The sequence below is a fragment of the Anolis carolinensis genome, chromosome 3, assembly GCF_035594765.1.
Source record: "Anolis carolinensis isolate JA03-04 chromosome 3, rAnoCar3.1.pri, whole genome shotgun sequence".
NCBI lineage: Eukaryota > Metazoa > Chordata > Lepidosauria > Squamata > Dactyloidae > Anolis > Anolis carolinensis.
Window position 1 is genome coordinate 254942702 of NC_085843.1, and position 18339 is coordinate 254961040.

The window sequence follows — 18339 nt, forward strand, 5'->3', positions numbered from 1 at the left end:
ATTAATCTATCATTGGGGGGGAGGGGTTGTTGCAAGGTTTATTCAGAGGATGGGTTGTCATTGACTTCATCTGAGGCTGTGAGATTGTGACTTGCCAATGTGACCCATAGCTAAACAATGATTCAAACCATGGGCCACATGAGTCTGCATTCAACACTCAAGCCACTATCCAATGCTCCCTATAAAGAAGGCTGGAGTGTTGCTTTGATAGCTAGATAGACAAACAAACATAAACGGAGGAACCCAGACTTTTGTAAAAACTATGAAGATCATGGTAGATTTAATAGTACATTTTGTCACAGAAATTCCTTTATACAATAGTCTATACTTTTCTGTCTGTTATTATCTCCCTTCCTCTCAATATAGGTTGAGTATCGCTTATTTGAAATGCATAGGACCAGAAGTGTTTTAGATTTCAGATATTTTCCAGTACTCATATTTGTATACATACATGATGAGACATCTTAGAGATTGTGTCCAAATCTAAATATGATATTCATTTATTTCATATATACCTTATGTACATAAGCTGACAGTAATTTTATGTACAATATTATTACTTTTTGTGTGAAAAAGGTTCGAGTACATTGAGCTATCAGAAAGCTATCAGAACAGAATGAAGCGTGTTCTACACAAATACATTTGCACATATACAGCTTATTGAATGCCAGAACAATTGCTTGGTAAGTAGCAGTAAATAAAGTGAACAATCTGATTGCTATTGCATTAAAGCAGGAATTACATTATCTGTACATGAAAATACGCATATCTTCAACAAAGAAGTAAAGAAAGGACTGAAATGAAAATATAGCAGCGATTGTGAACAATTCATTTAAACTGATGTTCAAATTGTCAAGAGCTTTGAATACTGTTTCTCAAAAGTCATTTCTCAAACAGTTATCAAATGATATGATATGTGCTTTTAACTCAATGATATATTATATTTTCCAGGATCTAAAACCAGAAGCCTCTTGGTAAAGTTAACTAAACCAGTCTAGAGTTTGGTAATTACTTTTTAGACTTCTTTTTTGCACCTTTCAGAATCCTGCAGACAACATAGATATTGTGGTCCCCAAAGTAACCTTTTCAATCTTTAAGCCAGTTCATTCTACGTTCTCTGAGCTACTGCAATGCAACTTGACAGCCTGAACTTTGCAAGAGCTTCCGGGTCTCACTCTAGCATAGAATTGATTATTTCAAAATTCATTTCCAACATAGCAAAACATTCAGTTGCCGAAAAAGAAATCATACAACAAATTAAGCATAGTAAAAATAATAAACATAAAACAGGAACATACAATTCAAAACAACCACAAAAATTAAAATCCAGTTACAATATGCTCCATCAATGGGGCAATGACCAGGTTCCAAAATAGTCCCAAAATCCAAAAGCAACTGAAGTCCATAAGCAAAACGTGAACAAGGATACATAACATGAACATCAAAAAAGTCCCAGAATACTTGAATCCCAAAACCAAAACAAGAACTAGAGATCCCAGGCCTGGTTGTAACTTGAAAGCCACATTGCCTGAACTGAAGAGCAGAGTGCCCATCAGGTCCTAATAAACATTCATGAAAGCATTACATCTACCCTGGAATGTTTGTCTCTCACAAAGGCATGTTGACCTACGAAGCTGGCTATCTACTTGAATTTACAGGTGAGCTTCTGGCTTAAGCCAACATCACCAGGTATGTTCACATGAGAAATTCTCATCAATTCATCTTCACTAGACTCCTTATCTGGAGAGGATGATTCCCTCTTCCATGACTGGCATTGAGGTTCAAAGGCATTTACATCCTCAGGCCCATCTGTTCCTGTCTCTCTGTCTAAAGCAGTTTCACTTTCTGGCTCTGCATGAGGATGAATCCTAGGGCCTGTATGAGAATGAATCCCAGGAAAACCCACAATCCCATCTGACTCTAAGTCATCAATGAACCCATCAGCCCCTCCCTTCTGTGACCGCTGCTGGGCTAAATTAAAATAAAAGGTTGGAAATCAGCAGTGCTGATTGTGTGTTTTTTCCCCTCAAAACAATAGGGGTAAATATTCTGGCTATTCTTTTAAAAACTAAAACACTAAGTGTCATGGATGAACAACATCTATTGTTTCTTAGTGATATAACATGGCATTAGAAAAGACAATAATGCTTATTACGGTCAAAGGCAATAGGAAAAGAGGAAGACCATATTACAGGTGGAAAGATTCAGACAAGGAAGCCCCGGGTTTGCAAGGGCTGTTACCAGGACCATTTAAAGTCTTTTGGAGGTCTTCCATTAATAAGGTCACCACAAGCCAAAGCTCATGCGATGGCAATTAACAACTGCATAACTATTGTTTGAGGCATCGGTTATTATCAAGCTCACTTAGGGAATAAGCCCCACTAAAAACAGCTGCATGGGGATTGTGTTGAAATTTGATAACAGAATTTAAGGCTCTAATCCCACTATAGCTGAGACAAGTAGTCACCCATAAAAACTAGTGACCTAGGGCTTCACCCTACTCACATCCAAAGACACAGCCAGACAGTTCAATAGGACTTGGCTGAGGATCACAGATGAGATGGGAAAGGATTTAGGATCAAATCAGGCATGTTCATTGTGTTTATGGCTCAAAATGAAAGTTCTAAATAAATACAATTTAACAGAAATAGGTATCCATTTAGGAGCTGCAGTTTCATCCTTATGATCCCAAACATCCACAAACACAAAAGGGGCTTATAGAAATATAGAAGGGAGAAGAACATGATTTTCCCTAACAGATGTTCAAGAGGGAGGGTGGGAAGTGGAGCAAATGGTTACTTTAGTAAAATTGTGTGTGTGTGTGTGTGTGTGTGTGTGTGAGAGAGAGAGAGAGAGAGAGAGAGAGAGAGAGAGAAACGAACGAACATGCAAGCCCTTTGAGGGGAAGCCTATTATGGGAAATCATGCTGTAAACTAAGCAGTGATTATGCAGAGCAGCCAGAGCTTAGGCAATCGAGAATCTTTTACCCAGACTCCACTCAGTAAATCCATCAAATCAGATCTATTGTTCTTGTTTACTGGAGAGTGGAGTTGTATGGATGAGTTATTAGGGTGACATCTGTTAAGTGACAGATGTCTGTTCAGGGCAGTACTGAGCAAGCTTCATGTTTGTTTAGAAGGCTATCCTTTTTAAGAGTAGGTTTATAAGGTGAACATGGGGGTAGGAATAATACAGCTCTTCTGTTGAACAGTGTGTTCCTTTGCAAACTGTAATTGGAATAAATTAGTAAATTTCTGATAACAGCCCTTCCCCTCCTTACATATATCTTGCTAATACCAGAAGATGTTCTTTATAAAAAGGAGATGGCAATGTTGATATTGTAGAGGATCACTTCAGTCTGGATTTTGAATACACTCACAACATATACAACATTTACTGAGAGTTTTATTCTTTGGCTTTTCATGAGACCTGGACTCTTGTTTCCATGGATGCAGCAGTTGTCAAAGTTATTCTTGTTACAAACTAGTGTGTCAGTTCTTCTCCCATCTTCAATACAAGCACATCATCATCAGCCTTTACCAGCTTTATCTGCAAAGCATTTATGCTCACGTTGGCTTTGATCACTTGTCAGGAAACTTTCAACGCATTAAGGCTATGGTGTGATGAAACATTTTAACTCTGCAACCCCGCCCCACCTGAAGTGCAAAACAAGAATAGAATGTGAGTTGACAAAATAATCCATTCTTTTTTACAGAATTCCACTTGCAGACATATAGAAATCATTATTGTTTGTTTAATTGTGTGACTTGTGCATTTCCCTTATAAATGACAACAAACATAAGACACCCTCAGATCTGAAACATTTTATTGTTCTACATGAACAAAATGTTATGAAGAATACAGATTCTGTGCTGCATGCAAAACTACTGTATTCTCCATGAGTGCCCTTAGTTTCCACCTCTCCATTTTATAGAAGTGTTCATGGAATCTGTTGTTATAAGCAACGTCTTGCAAAATTGCATACAATCTATGGAGCATTAATAACAAGTTCCATCCTGTATGAATGAATGAGATTAATGTGCTGCTCCTGAAAAAGTTGTGTACGTGTGTGTTTCAGTACTAACTAGCACATTATTTTTGTACTGCCTATATTGCTTGTCATCAAAATAGGCTTTTAGTTCATCTCCCTAAACAGAGTTTTACAAAGTTGACTTGAATTTTGAGAATTTCTACTGCACCATTTTATCTGAGTCTAGCTCACCTGTATATTCCATCTGCATAATGTTTATTCTTATGCATCACCATTGTCTGAATCATCCAACCTATCTTCCTATCTAGAAAAATTACCAGTGAACCTTATTTATCCATAAAGAGAATTAATTATATGTTTCCATAATAGGAACCCTGTGTATCTAATTTGTCAACTGTGGGATAATATTGCTTGTACTGTACATTCATGAAATGATACCATGTTGCTAAAAAAAAGGATATTGGAGGATTTTATAGCAGGGATTTGAAAACCCTTGCTATAGCAGAGATATGATAACATCACCTTGAACACGCTTCATCTCATTTGACTTTGGAGGCTAAGCAGGCTGGACCAAATTAGCACTTGGAGAATATGCAGGATTTTCAGGTGAAACTAGGAACATTTTCTAGCCCAGATCCCTAGAGACAGCTGTTGCCAGTCAGAGTTGACAATAGCCAGAGGAGGCAGGATATAGTGGAGGTGTTAGAAGTAAATCAGGCTACTCAAGGTCATACACGAATAACTAAGGGTGTGCACCAAAGTTGAAGGGAGGCACAGTTGTAAGTCTCAGCCTTTTCTGAATCTATTACAAGAGCAATCATCACAACTAAGTAAAATAGGATATTCAAAATAAATTCATGAACATAAAGAGCACAGAAAGCCTTGTAGAACAAATATTTGTGAGATATAAGAATTTCCAGCAGGCTATTGGGCAATTTATACCTTGTAACACCTAGTGGCTCTTTGGTCAGCATTCTTTTATTTCAGACTGCAAGCCTCCTTTGATGGTTTTTCCATTCTCTTTAAAATTCTGCAAGGTATGGGGGTGTCTCCTTGGTGTCCTCTGATTGTGTCTGATATGGGGACCTAGTTTCTCCAATTCCTCATCAGTTACATCTGCTACTAGCAGCCCAAATTTGGGAAGGAGCCGTCAACTGAAGCCAGAAGCCTTTGAAGGTCTGATTCCTCTGATTTGGATTTCACAGAGCGAATTGTACCCATCTTTTCGCTGGTAAGCAAATGGCCACCCAATCATATATATATATATATATATATATATATATATATATATATATATATGCAAAGCTCAGGTGAGCATGATTGCTAATACACTGAAGATAGACAGGACGTATCTCTAGGGAGTTATCACTCCATGGCTTCATATTCTATTCCACTTCATGTAATTTCTACCCTGGGGAATATGACAGAAATTGGTTCTACCTGTGAAATTTCCATAAGTGCCTTACTAAGTGCTATTAAATTCACAGAGAAGGAATTTGATGTTGAATTGGACACTTAGGCGCTACGAGTTACAAAAATTAGATGATAAACTGAAAATGCTTGGAGGAACACTCTCCGTTATGAATGTTCAATGGGATATTTTAGAAAATTGTCATGCATTTTATTTGCACAGGGTGAAAAAACATTGCCATTGCCAAGAGGCTCTACAGAAGCAATCACAAAATAGAAACTTTAAACCAAGTAAAGCTGCCTTTCTCTGTCTAAGAGTAAATTTGATACAAAATAAACCTGAAACTACAAAGAAACTTGGTCCTGGATTCTCCTTGCAAGAATTTCTAGTCATTTTTCCAGATATTTTAGAATATTTGTCCCATTCCTGGCAACCCATTGAACATTAATATTACCATTGAGGTTATATGTCAGGGCCTATTTGTCACTGCTGAAACAACAGTGGGAATAGTGACACTGCTACAGCTGAAAACAAAATGACATTGTCAAAATTGGTGGCAGTAATACACCCAAAATTACATTGCCAGAAATGATAACAATACTATACACAGACATACTTTGAAATTTCCAGTTCTGAATTACAGCAAATAAAATAGAAACTTGTGTCTGTATTTACACTGTAGAATTAATATAGTTCGACACCAATTTAACGTCTATCCCTCAGTGCTACGAATCATTGGATTTGTAGTTTTACAAGATCTTTAGTCTTCTTTGCCAAATAGTGCTGGTGCCTCAGACAGGATTCCATAGCACTGAGCCATTACAATTAAATTGATGTCAAACTGCATTAATTCTACAGTGTAAGCACACCCTGTGACAATGGATTTTAGTAGCTATATTTTCCAGAAACAAATTCAATAGTGGTGCAACCTATAGAAGTCAAATAGAGCTCCCCAGCTCCAGTTATTTATATAGTTATTATAAATGCAATCCACTGTGGAATGCATAGGATAAGGATTGCCGCATCTGTACAGCACAGTTAATGAAATTGTGTTGCATGTTTGAACACAAACAAAATATGTACATTGCACTTGGAAGATGTTTTTATCTGGACTTCCATCTTAACTGTGTGTATGCATGAGCTGATGTGCACTTTCCTTATAACAATTGCCTCATTTGCTCACTTAGCTCCTTGTACACTGACTGGCTGCAACACATGGATTTCCTTTCCCCTAGAGATTCCACAGACTAAACCAAGACCTCTTACTTGTGAAGCATGTAAATTCTAATATTCAAAAACAGTCTATCAAAAATGGCAGATTAGAGAAACTCTGTTATGGACTGTTTCATTCCAAAACTTAGCCTTGATTTTTAGTCTTCCTTGCCCTTTGTTAGCATTTTCAGTTCCAGAGGAAGCAGTAGGATAACCCGGTTTAGATTGAAAGCTTAAAATGCACAGTTCTCACTTCTTCAAAGAACTCTTATTGTCCCAAAGATGTTCAGGTGTAACAGAAAAAGGATGAACAACACATAGTTCAAGCAGTTTTTGGGCCTACTTAGTCAATTTTTACTATGAATTTTAAACCCATGTTTTGTGTTTATTGTATTTTAATATTTGTTCTGTGTATTTTAATAAATGTATTTTGTAGAAATGTATATCATAGAAATGCATTTTAATATGACTATTTTACTTAATGTGAGTAAGAAATGTTACTATTATTATTACACTGATGTAATCTTACCCACTGGTATCATCAATATAATCCTCCTGCCACTAGCATCTCCAAATTTTCATGAAACTCATCCTACTACTTGTGTTATGGCTTAACCTTTTAAAAAATTACATCTGTAACATGAAAATAGTTATGGGCCAGGATCAGGTTTATAAACACCAAACAGCCTGCTTTCTTTGCACAAAGTAACTTAAATCTCTGTTGAACACATTTGTGTTAAGATTGTCAGTTGCATATCTCTTCCTCCCATACCAAAAGAAGAAAAATGGAAGATGACAGTACAGGTGCAAATTTGGATATACTTATTATAATTCAAGGAGAAATTCAACTAACCATAGCAAAAGAGAAGATGTTGATCAGGGAAACACCCACACTACATGGTTCTAGTATGTTGATTCTACTTAACTTCAATTACTTTATCCTATTGAATCCTCATATTAGTAGTTTTGTGAGGTCCTTAGAATTTTCTGCCAAAGTTGTCCAACACTGATGTTGTTATTCCAGGAACTGTTGTAGCTTAGCCTCCATCTGAGCTGTCAGGTGAGCCTGAGTTTGGCCCCATTCAGCCGGTGATTGTACCTACACCTGCCTTGTCAGAGGACTCTGGGTTTGGGCCTGAGATGCAGCCAGAGTTTGTCCCAGTGGATTCTGGGACCAGAGACAGAATGGTTGCAAGCAGGCAGTTTGAATCACATCCCTCACAGCAGTCAAGGTCAGATCTCCAGGTTCCAGATGGACATTCTAGTTTGGATGTAGGAGCTGGTAAAGTGGAGAAGGATAATGAGCTTGACAGGGGGAGGGCGATAACTCAGCAATGGAAAGGAAAGGAGTATGTCTGAAGGAGCAGACTTTTGCTTTTGAAGCGAACTAATGAACAACCTTCTCATGGCCAGGGACCTTGAATTTCTCTTTAAAAGGGTTGTTTTCTCTGCCACAATCAGAAGTAGTAACATTGCTAATCCAAGAGATAAAGATCTTTGCTCCATGTTCCTGTGCAGCCTTGTATCTTGCCTCAAGTTCCAGCCTCGCTTCTGCCTGTGAATCCAGTTGAATGTTCCAGTGACTTTGCTGTTTGTATTTCTATTCTATGGAGTCCCCGGTGGAGTAGTGGGTTAAAGCCTTGTGACTTGAAGGTTGAGCTGCTGATCTGCAAGCTGCCAGGTTCGAATCCCACCTGGGGAGAACTTGGATGAGCTCCCTCTATCAGCTCCAGCTCCATGCAGGGACATGAGAGAAGCCTCCCACAAGGATGGTAAAACAACAAAACATCCGGGCATCCCCTGGGCAACGTCTTTGCAGACAGCTAATTCTCTCACTCCAGAAGTGACTTCCAGTTTTTCAAGTCGCTCCTGACATGAAAAAAAAAATTCTCTTCTAGCCAAGACCCTTGCCTTGTGTTCCAGCATTGACTTTGTACCTTGGACTACCTTGGAGTTTGATCCTAGTCTTGTTTCCTGTGTTTCCAGTTTGACTCATGCCTTGGAATTAATCCTTGATATCTTGTTTGGATTATTCTTGGTACCTTTCTTGGGACTTACTTTGATATCCAGTTTGGACTATGTTCTTTGAGTGACTTTTATAGACTCTTGCTTCAATATTTTCAAGTACTTTGTTCTTTTGGACTCAAACCCATTTTATTGACTTTGAACTTTGATTTTGCTATTGCTTGCATATAATCTTCAATAAACAGCTTGCTTGCTATATTCTGGGGCTTCAGTGTGGTTTTGAGGTGCCTACACAGCCTAGGGGTGCAACAGGAACTGCATTATAGAATTCAAAATATCTTTGCAAACTGCAGGTCCCAGGATTCCACAGGATGGAGGTGAGGCAATTGAAATGGTATTAAATCACTGTAGCTATCCAGTGTGGATGCATCCAAAGTGTCCTGTATTTTTGTTATACTTTAAAGGGATCTTGAAATGGACAGCTCTTTAAACAGTAGAAGATTGTCATCTATAAAATAGAATAGGTGGTCAAGCAAAGTTGTACCCATTTTTCTTTTTCTTATTCCCTTTGTTTTAATGGCCAAAGAGTGCTTTTAAATGTGAATATCTATGTGATAAATGCATCTATATTGTCACATATTAGATAGAGCAGAGGAACTGATCATGCTGCAAGGATATTTATATGTTTATTATGAAAGCACTAAATTATCATAAATAAAGACTAAATTATCATAACTGATTAGTCTAATTTTTTTGGGAGGGGGAGAGATTTATAAGTCTATCTTGCCACCAAATAGTTAAAGGTGGTCTAAAAAGTTTCACTTTATCTTCACAGCAACTCTGAAGCACATCAGGCTGACACAGAGTAATTGGTTTAAAGTTAGTAAGTTGTATAGCTCAGTGGGGCTTTCAACTCCAGATCTTCTAAGTCCCAATACAATACCCTATCCACAGCTAAAAATGTTTCTGCTATACTGTGATTTGACACTTGCACAAGTTTAGTTCATTTGCAAAAGAAACACAAGATGCATTAAAGGGAAGTCAGCCTTCTCCATTGCATAGAGAGCAAGCAGTGCAATGAGTAGATGATCCAGAATTAAGGTTCTCCCTGCTCTACACACATACATATGATGTTATTTTATGTGTTGTGTTTAATAATGTTTAATGTTTTATCAGGGGATGGGTAATTTTGATGTTTTATACTGTTTTTTATCAAGGGCATTGAATTGCTGCCAACACTGTGAACTGCCCTGAGTCCCCTTCGGGGGTTGAGAAGGGCAGTATATAAATAATACTACTACTATTAATAATAATAATAATAATAATAATAATAATAATAATAATAACAACAACAACAACAACAACTTTATTTTTATACCCCGCCTCCATCTCCCCCAAGGGACTCAGGGTGGCTTACATGGGGCCAAGCCCAAGTGGTTACAGACATAGTAATAGAACACATCAATATAAAAATAGGTTAATAAACATAATAAAATCACATTGAAATAAAACATGGTTTGATTAAAAAAAAAACCCGAGAAAGTTCATAAAATTGAACTGGGCCTGAAAAAGTGAGGAATGTAAACTAGAGAAAGAAGTAATTAAGTAACCACAAATGCCACAAATAACAACAACAACAACAACAACAATAAATGAAGAGCAGCCCTTCTTCATTAAGAGATACATACCTACCATCTTTTTCTTCATTTCTGAGTTGCTCAGTCTCTATGCTGCAATCACAAGAAAATAGAAGATGTAATCCTAACCAGGTCTATTTGCCTAAGTTCCATATGTAATAATTTGTGAAGCAAGATTGATGGGTGAGTATATCCTTGGTTTCTTCTAATTGTAAAACTTTCTAAATAAAACACTTTTGGTCTGTACTTTAACCTTAATTTCCTTATCTATGTCCACTTGATTAGAAAATATCTACATTCTATTAATAACACTAAGCTAAAACAGTGTATTATAAAACTAGGATAAACCAGCAATTTTCTCCTAGTTGAAAATGTTTTCTCTCTTTCTCTCATCTCTATCTCTTCCTTCTTTTCTCAGTTATTTTCTACCTCACTTTCTCACTTTCTCTAAGATGCATTGTTCATCTACTTTTATTGTACTAGGAAAAGTAATGCTTGAAAACAGATGTAATCGGAAAAAGGTTGCCTGCAAATCTCCAATAAAAATGATTGGAAAAAAAGACGAAATAATTAGGAACATAAATAAAATAAAAACAGAAAAATATAATGAATTAGAAAAAAAGATGGTATTAAGATGGTATAGAACTCCGGAACAACTGTCTTATATGATAAAAGGGAAGAATTCAAAGTGCTGGCATTGTAATAAAGAAAAGGGCACTTATTCACATATGTGGTGGGAGTGTTCTGAATTAAAAAATTTTTGGCTAATGATACAAGGGAAAATCCAGGACTTATTACAGATAACAATACAAATTAATAATGATTTGTTACTTTGGGGAGTGCTGGATCATCCAAGTATAAAAACTGAGTGCCAAGAGTTATTGAAAGTAACAATAAGAGCAGCACATGCTGTGATTGCTAGAGGATGGAGAGACAAATCGAAATGGACGTTAAATAATTGGAATGATTATTTGTATGATCAAGTGTTGTTAGATATTACAGGAATTATGACTAACCAAGTAACAAGAATGAATAAACAAAAGGACATTACAAACAGATGGAAAGACTACTTCAACTGGGTGAAAAATGGAGGAGCCAACGATTACATTAAAGAAAAAATACAAAGACTTTACCTGTGGCTGGATCTGCAAGATTAATATAAACATACTGTGGTTGAGGAGGGAGGGTGTGGGTGGTAGGGAGGGAAAAAATATTGGAAAAAAGGGAAGCAGTATTGTTATGAATTATGAATTATGAATGTAAAACCCAATAAAAATGTTTAAAAATAAAATAAAATAAAAATAAAAATAAAAAAAATGGAAAAAAAGAAAATGTTTTTGAGATATTGATGAAGAATCCTGGACTGGTAGGAATCTTTGCAGTTCAAAACTAATCTTGCACAAACTTTGCATGTTGCTGTTTTTGCTTACAAAAACAGCTTTTTCTGCACAGGAAATCATAATTCCATACATAAAATGATGTTTTCTCTTTAGAAAATGGGAACTTATTCTATACAAAATTCACATGGGGTGATTTGCACAGGAAACCACAGTTTTTGTGAAGGAAACAGCTTTCTGCACATATTTCTCTCTAGGAGCAACTGTTTCACTTACTATAAAATGCAGTTTTCTGTGTAAAACAACATTTTGTGAGATCTTTGTAACAAATTAGTCCTGATCAAAAATAGACTGCAACAATTGTGTAATTCATCTCTTACAACTAGGAGAAAAATGCTGAAATTAGTTGTTGTTTCCTTCCTTAAGAGTTCAGTGATGGATTATGTCTATAAGGAATGCTAAAAATATTCATTGGGCACAACAAAAACCACAACAAAGGTATCAAATGAGCTTCTTTGAAAAAGGTATTTTCACTGAAGAGTCATTGTTCACCTCACCTTATTGGAAGGTGGCATTTGGAAAGAAACCTTTAGGAGATTATTGGCAGATATTATCACAAGAGGTCAGCTAGATTATCTTTTAATAGGAATTCAAAAACATTGCTATTTTAGTCTGCAGTATGCAAAGGGATCTTGTCGTACTTTAGAGATCGGAGCTAGACTGCTTTATATCCTAGGATATGATCCCAGATTATCTGCTTTTCCAGATTATATGGCAGTATAGACTCATATAATCCAGTTCAAAACAGATAATCTGGGATCAGATCCTGGGAAATAGGGCAGTGTAGATCAAGCCTCGGAGTATGAAGTTGGTCACATACTTTCATAGGCTTTCATAGATACGTCCATCTGAAAATGTAAATTTACTGGTAGTACAAGAAAGCATATGCTATCAAATTCATTCTCACATTTGATTGAAAATCTCTATCAAAGATTATAAAATTCCTAGTTTTATGATAAAATTGGGATTTTTTCTTGTCTGATTTTTCAATTTTTTTCAAAAATTGAAATTTCAGAAGATAAAGCTTGGGAGTTTTCTCTTTCTGCTGCTTCATTGTTTTTGTTGCTTTATATGTGTGTGTGTTCATTCACTCAGTCGTCTCCAACTCTTTGTGACCTCATGGACCAGTCCACACCAGAGCTCCCTGTCGGCTGTCACCGCCCCCAGTTCCTTTAAGGTCAAGCCAGTCACTTCAAGGATACCATCCATCATCTTGCCCTTGGTCGGCCTCTCTTCCTTTTTCCTTCCATTATCTCCAGCATCATGATCTTTTCCAAGCTTTCCTGTCTCCTCATGATGTGGCCAAAATACTTCATCTTTGCCTCTAATACCCTTCCCTCCAGTGAGCAGCCGGGCATTATTTCCTGGAGGATGGACTGGTTGGATCTTCTTGCGCTCCAAGGCACTCTCAGGATTTTCCTCCAGCACCAGAGTTCAAAAGCGTCTATCTTCCTTCGCTCAGCCTTCCTTATGGTCCAGCTCTCACATCCATAGGTTACTATGGGGAATATCATTGCTTTAACTATGCGGACCTTTGTTGCCAGTGTGATGTCTCTGCTCTTCACTATTTTATTGAGGTTGGCCATTGCTCTCCTCCCAAGAAGTAAACATCTTCTGATTTCCTGGCTGTAGTCTGCATCTGCAGAGATCTTCGCGCCTAGAAATATAAAGTCTGTCACTGCCTCCATGTTTTCTTCCTGTATTTGTCAGTTATCAATCAGTCTGGTTGCCATAATCTTGGTTTTCTTGCTGTTTAACTGCAACTCAGTTTTTGCACTTTCTTCATTCACCTTGGTGATAAGGCTCTTCAGCTCCTCCTCACTTTCAGCCATCAGAGTGATATCATCTGGATACCTAAGGTTTTTAATGTTTCATCCAGCAAAACATATTGTCGCTTTTTATTTCATATTTAATTATGATATGTAAATATTATACTTTACCATTTCCTTTTACCTTTATCCTTAAACCAGTTTGAGGATGATTTTCCAGAAAGATGATATAAAGTACTGTTAAAACAAAATAAAGTTATATAAAATTAGATTTTTCTCCCTGAACATAATAATTCCCGATCACTTACTCTAATTCATCATATTTTAAGACAGTTCCCACAAAATGTTTCACTAATGATGCACTAGTTGCATCTTTTGTTCTTGATGTTCAAGACATTTATTGGAGCAATTAATCTATATAAAATACTGCTGTTTTTAAAAGGGTTTGGAAAGACTTAGCAAGAGAAGATGAAAGAAGTTTTTTTTTCCAAGAAAAAGAATAGAAATGTAGGAAAGCAGCAATTTTGTTTTTGTTTTTTTAAATCATGTTTGAAGTAATTCCATTTCAAGTAATGAACTCTTTCTTGGGGCAAAATGTCATGCCTATAAAATATATACAACATATATTACCAACATTTCAATGTGCATTACAAACATAAAACAGATTTTGATTGTCTAAATTGTTCAGCAAGCACTTAAAGCAAATGGAACGTGCATGACAATATAAATCTGTCCAATTAAGCCTCTTCAAAAGTGACAGACTGTTGCATAAATTGGTGGCTTCTAAATTTAACCAATCGCTTTTTATTTAGTGAATGACTTTTAGGAGCCTGCCAAAGGAAAATGGGTCAGCTGTATGCAAAAATAATAAAGGATATAATATGGACAAATGTGGACTTGAAAACAGAGAAAGGCATGCTTATATTTCTTAATTTTTACCAGGTATACTCACATGATTATAAAATTCTTTCTCTAGCTAGAGGTAGCAGAAATGTGTTTTGCACTTTGCATTGCACACATAGGCACAAATGCTGGGTCTCCTTATATTACTTGCAAAACCCACCTTAACATCCATGCAGTTATATCCAGCAAAGAGTTGATGGTGCTGGCATGCAGGGTGCTGATGTGTTATGCACCTTACCCCTTCTGCCAGTGAATGGCAGTGAGATAAGTATAAGCAAGAAGCCTTGTGGGATCTTGCTGCAACTCCTCAACACATTGTAGCTGACTGGTGGGAGACGTCTGCATGTGCCAACCTTCAGCAGCTCATTCACCATTATCATTAGATATTGGCATTTTTATGAGTCACATAGGAGATTCTTGGTGGCTGTGATAGCTGTCAGAATGATTGATGCTTGATGTTTTGGATTTGGCAGGGGCAGATCTGATTAATCCTCCGTCTTTTCCTATTTTCCAGATGCTTTTGCAATGTTCCATTTTTTTCTCCCCTCGCCCCCCAACATTCAGCTTTGCCTCAGCTTACCTAGATTGCTACAAACTGACTTCAAAGTACAAAAGGAGTTTACACACATTGATCTTTGCAGTGGGAAGAGAGGAAGGAACAGAATCTTACCCTTCCCTATAAACTCAGACCAATTATCTCACACCAGAAGTGACATTCATTTCTGACACAATAAAAAAAAAGTGTGTGCATTGGCAGTAAAAGCCTTATTTTCAGTTGCTTGTGCATTTCAGTTGTCATCTATGAAATAATGGAATGTAACTGGTTGTAACAGATATCAGGATGTAGAATTTTGTTAACCTCCACTATTTTACATGTTGCTACTAGGCTTGAGCGATCCATGAAAAAATTGATTCTAAACTCGTTTCAAAAGTAGGGGGTGCCAGCGTTTCGTTTCTGATGTCATTTCCAAATTTTGCCCCCCAAAAAATTCGAAATTAACGAAAATTCGTTATATTCTAAATTAATTTGTTAATGGCGGACGCGCATGCGCAGTGGCAAAAAAAAAAACAGCACGAGGGGAGATTTTACAGGACTCTCCCGCCCTCATTTTTTGAGTGATCTTCTTCAAACTTGGTACAGTGGTAGAACACATTTAACACTGATAGCTCACCAAAATTTGGAACGTTTCCCTTATCCTCTGATTTTTGGTGAATTTTTATAGCTTTTATAATAAACCATTTTTTAATAATTGCAGAAATCTGTTCCTGCTTTGAAAGTCTTATTTCCTGTTAAATTGGGTTGTCTTTACTGTGAAAGTCATTGTTCTACTTCAGAAACTTTGTTTTTGTGGCTGAAACTTTATTAAATTGGTGTGTGTGTGATATATACTGTGTGGGTGTGTGTATGTATGTATATATATATATATATATATATATATATATATATATATATAGTCCCTGCATATGTGTGTGTGTGTGTGTGTGTATAGGTAAAGGTAAAGGTATCCCTTGACGTTAAGTTCAGTCATGTCTGACTCTGGGGGTTGGTGCTCATCTCCATTTCTAAGCCCAAGAGCCAGTGTTGTCCATAGACACCTCCAAGGTCATGTGGCCGGCATGACTACATGGAGTGCCATTACCTTCCCGCCAGAGCGGTACCTATTGATCTACTCACATTGGCATGTTTTCAAGCTGCTAGGTTGGCAGAAGCTGGAGCTAACAGCGGGCACTCACTCTGCTCCCGGGATTTGAACCTGGGACCTTTCGGTCTGCAAGTTCAGCAGCTCAGTGCTTTAACACACTTCGCCATCGGGGCTCATGTATATATAATATACATACACATACACACAATGTGGAGAATATGTGGAAAGGTAGATAGATAAGTTGGGAGCCACAGCGAAGGCACCTTCCTGGGAGCAAGGTCTAATAATAATAATAATAATAATAATAATAATAATAATAATAATAATAATAATAATAAATCCCTTACAATATCCAAGATGGCTCACTGCTACAGAATCTTGGGAGGTTTAGTTTGGTATGGTACCATTATTGGCAGAGAAAGCTAAGCTGTAGGAGTTGAAATCCAATCATTTATCCTCCCTATAGAATCAATTTTATATGCATTTTTAGCTACAGAAAAGCTAAAATCAGGACAGTAAAAGAACAACACCCAGAAAATGGGAATTCCAGACAGGAAAGAATCAGGGCCAGCTAATACCTCCCAACAAAGGATTCCCCCAGGTAGGAAGCAGCCAGGCTTTGAAGCTGCAAGGCTATTCAATGCTAATCAAGGTGACCAATTGCAACATTCACACTTGCCTCCCACAGACAAGAGTTCTTTCTCCCACCCTGGACATTCCACAGATATATAAACCCCACTTGCCTAGCTTCGCACAGACGTCAAAACCTCTGAGTATGTCTGCCACAGATGTGGGTGAAACATCAGGAGAGAATGCTTCTGGCACATGGCCATAGAGCCCGGAATACATACCACAACAGTGTGATCCCGGCCATGAAAGCTTTCGACAACACAACCACAGTATCCATTCAAGTTCATGTAGCGTCGTATGGAGACCTGTATTGGGGGGAGGGAGGGTGCGAATCTGGGCCCCTGGGAGTCGTAGTCCTCCCTCCCTCCCCGGGAGCAGCCGAGGACGGGCCTGGCCCACACCCCCTCACATCCCGGGCCTCTTCCTCCTCACCGCCGGGCCCCACGCCAGCCTCCATCTCTGCGTGTCTCTGTCTCTCTCGGTCTCTCCATTCCCGGCTCCATCCGCCGCCTTCCCGCCTCACAGAGAGACACCAGGCCTGAGCTGAGGCGAGGCGGCGGCGGCGGCCATTTCCCCCCTCTGTCTTCCTCCTCCTCCTTGGCCTCCTTCCCCCTCGCCCCCTCCCATTGGCTGAGCCCGTGACGCCCCTTTTGCTGAGGGGCAAAAGGAAAGGGCCTGAGGCTGTTAGGAATGGTGGGAGTTTGGGTGATTTGCAAAAGCTTTTTTTCCTTACGAACAAAACGACGACATAACAAAAAACGGCCTCTCGCGGTTCGAAACCGCGATATCCAGATGTGTGGACAATCAAGGCCGTATATTGCTTCAAAAGAAACGAAAGTAATGAATTAATAACGGGTAACGGGGAAATCGAATTATTTGAGCAAGCCTAGTTGCTACATCTCATCAGCAAAAGGTGAGCTACAAGACAACTAAAGATATCATTATCCAATAAAAAGTGTGGAAAGAACATATGATGTCTTCATCTATATATATACAATAGAGTCTCACTTATGCAAGCTTAACGGGCCGGCAAAAGCTTGGATAAGCGAATATCTTGGATAATAAGGAGTGATTAAGGAAAAGCCTATTAAACATTAAATTAGGTTATGATTTTACAAATTAAGCACCAAAACATCATGTTATACAACAAATTTGACAGAAAAAGTAGTTCAATATGCAGTAATGTTATGTTGTAATTACTGTATTTACGAATTTAGCACCAAAATATCATGATATATTGAAAACATTGACTACAAAAATTGCTTGGATAATCCAGAAGCTTGGATAAGCGAGGCTTGGATAAATGAGACTCATATATATATATATATATATATATATATATATATATATATATTCAGTAATCTTTTCCCCAGCACCTTCCAGTATGTTCAATCCCATTATTATTGTTGTGACATTTTCAACAATATTGTGCATTGGTTTTAAAGGGAATCAGTGCCCAGTTATATTGTAAATTCTGTTTATTTAGAATCAGAGTTCTTGGGAAGGGAGAACTAACATTTGATCCTTGCATGTATTTTTTCCTAAATTTTAAAGGATCAACTCATTTACTTGCACTGGGGAAGAAAGATTTCCCCACAAATATATTTTCTTTGATTAACCTGCATGATTGTGGGCTGGGGAGTCTAAACCAGAAATAAATGGTAGATATAAAAGGGTAAAACTTTCTTTACTTGAAACACTGTGATCTAAAGCAATGTACTCTGCTGACTGATAAGAAAATATGTTTAAAATAGAATTTTTCATACAGTACATCTGGATT

General features: G+C 37.6%; 1 long non-coding RNA gene across 2 annotated transcripts; it reads right to left on the bottom strand.

The window, feature by feature from the left end:
* Positions 1-471: 471 nt before the first annotated feature.
* LOC107982697 (uncharacterized) lies at positions 472-17515 on the bottom strand. Of its 2 annotated transcripts, none has more exons than XR_010004737.1 (4): positions 16781-17515; positions 13555-13620; positions 10269-10310; positions 472-3657 (listed from the first exon to the last, which is right to left on the bottom strand). It is a non-coding gene; the product is annotated as an uncharacterized LOC107982697 (long non-coding RNA). The 2 variants fall into 2 exon arrangements; XR_010004736.1 differs by having other exon boundaries at positions 472-9088.
* Positions 17516-18339: the final 824 nt, after the last annotated feature.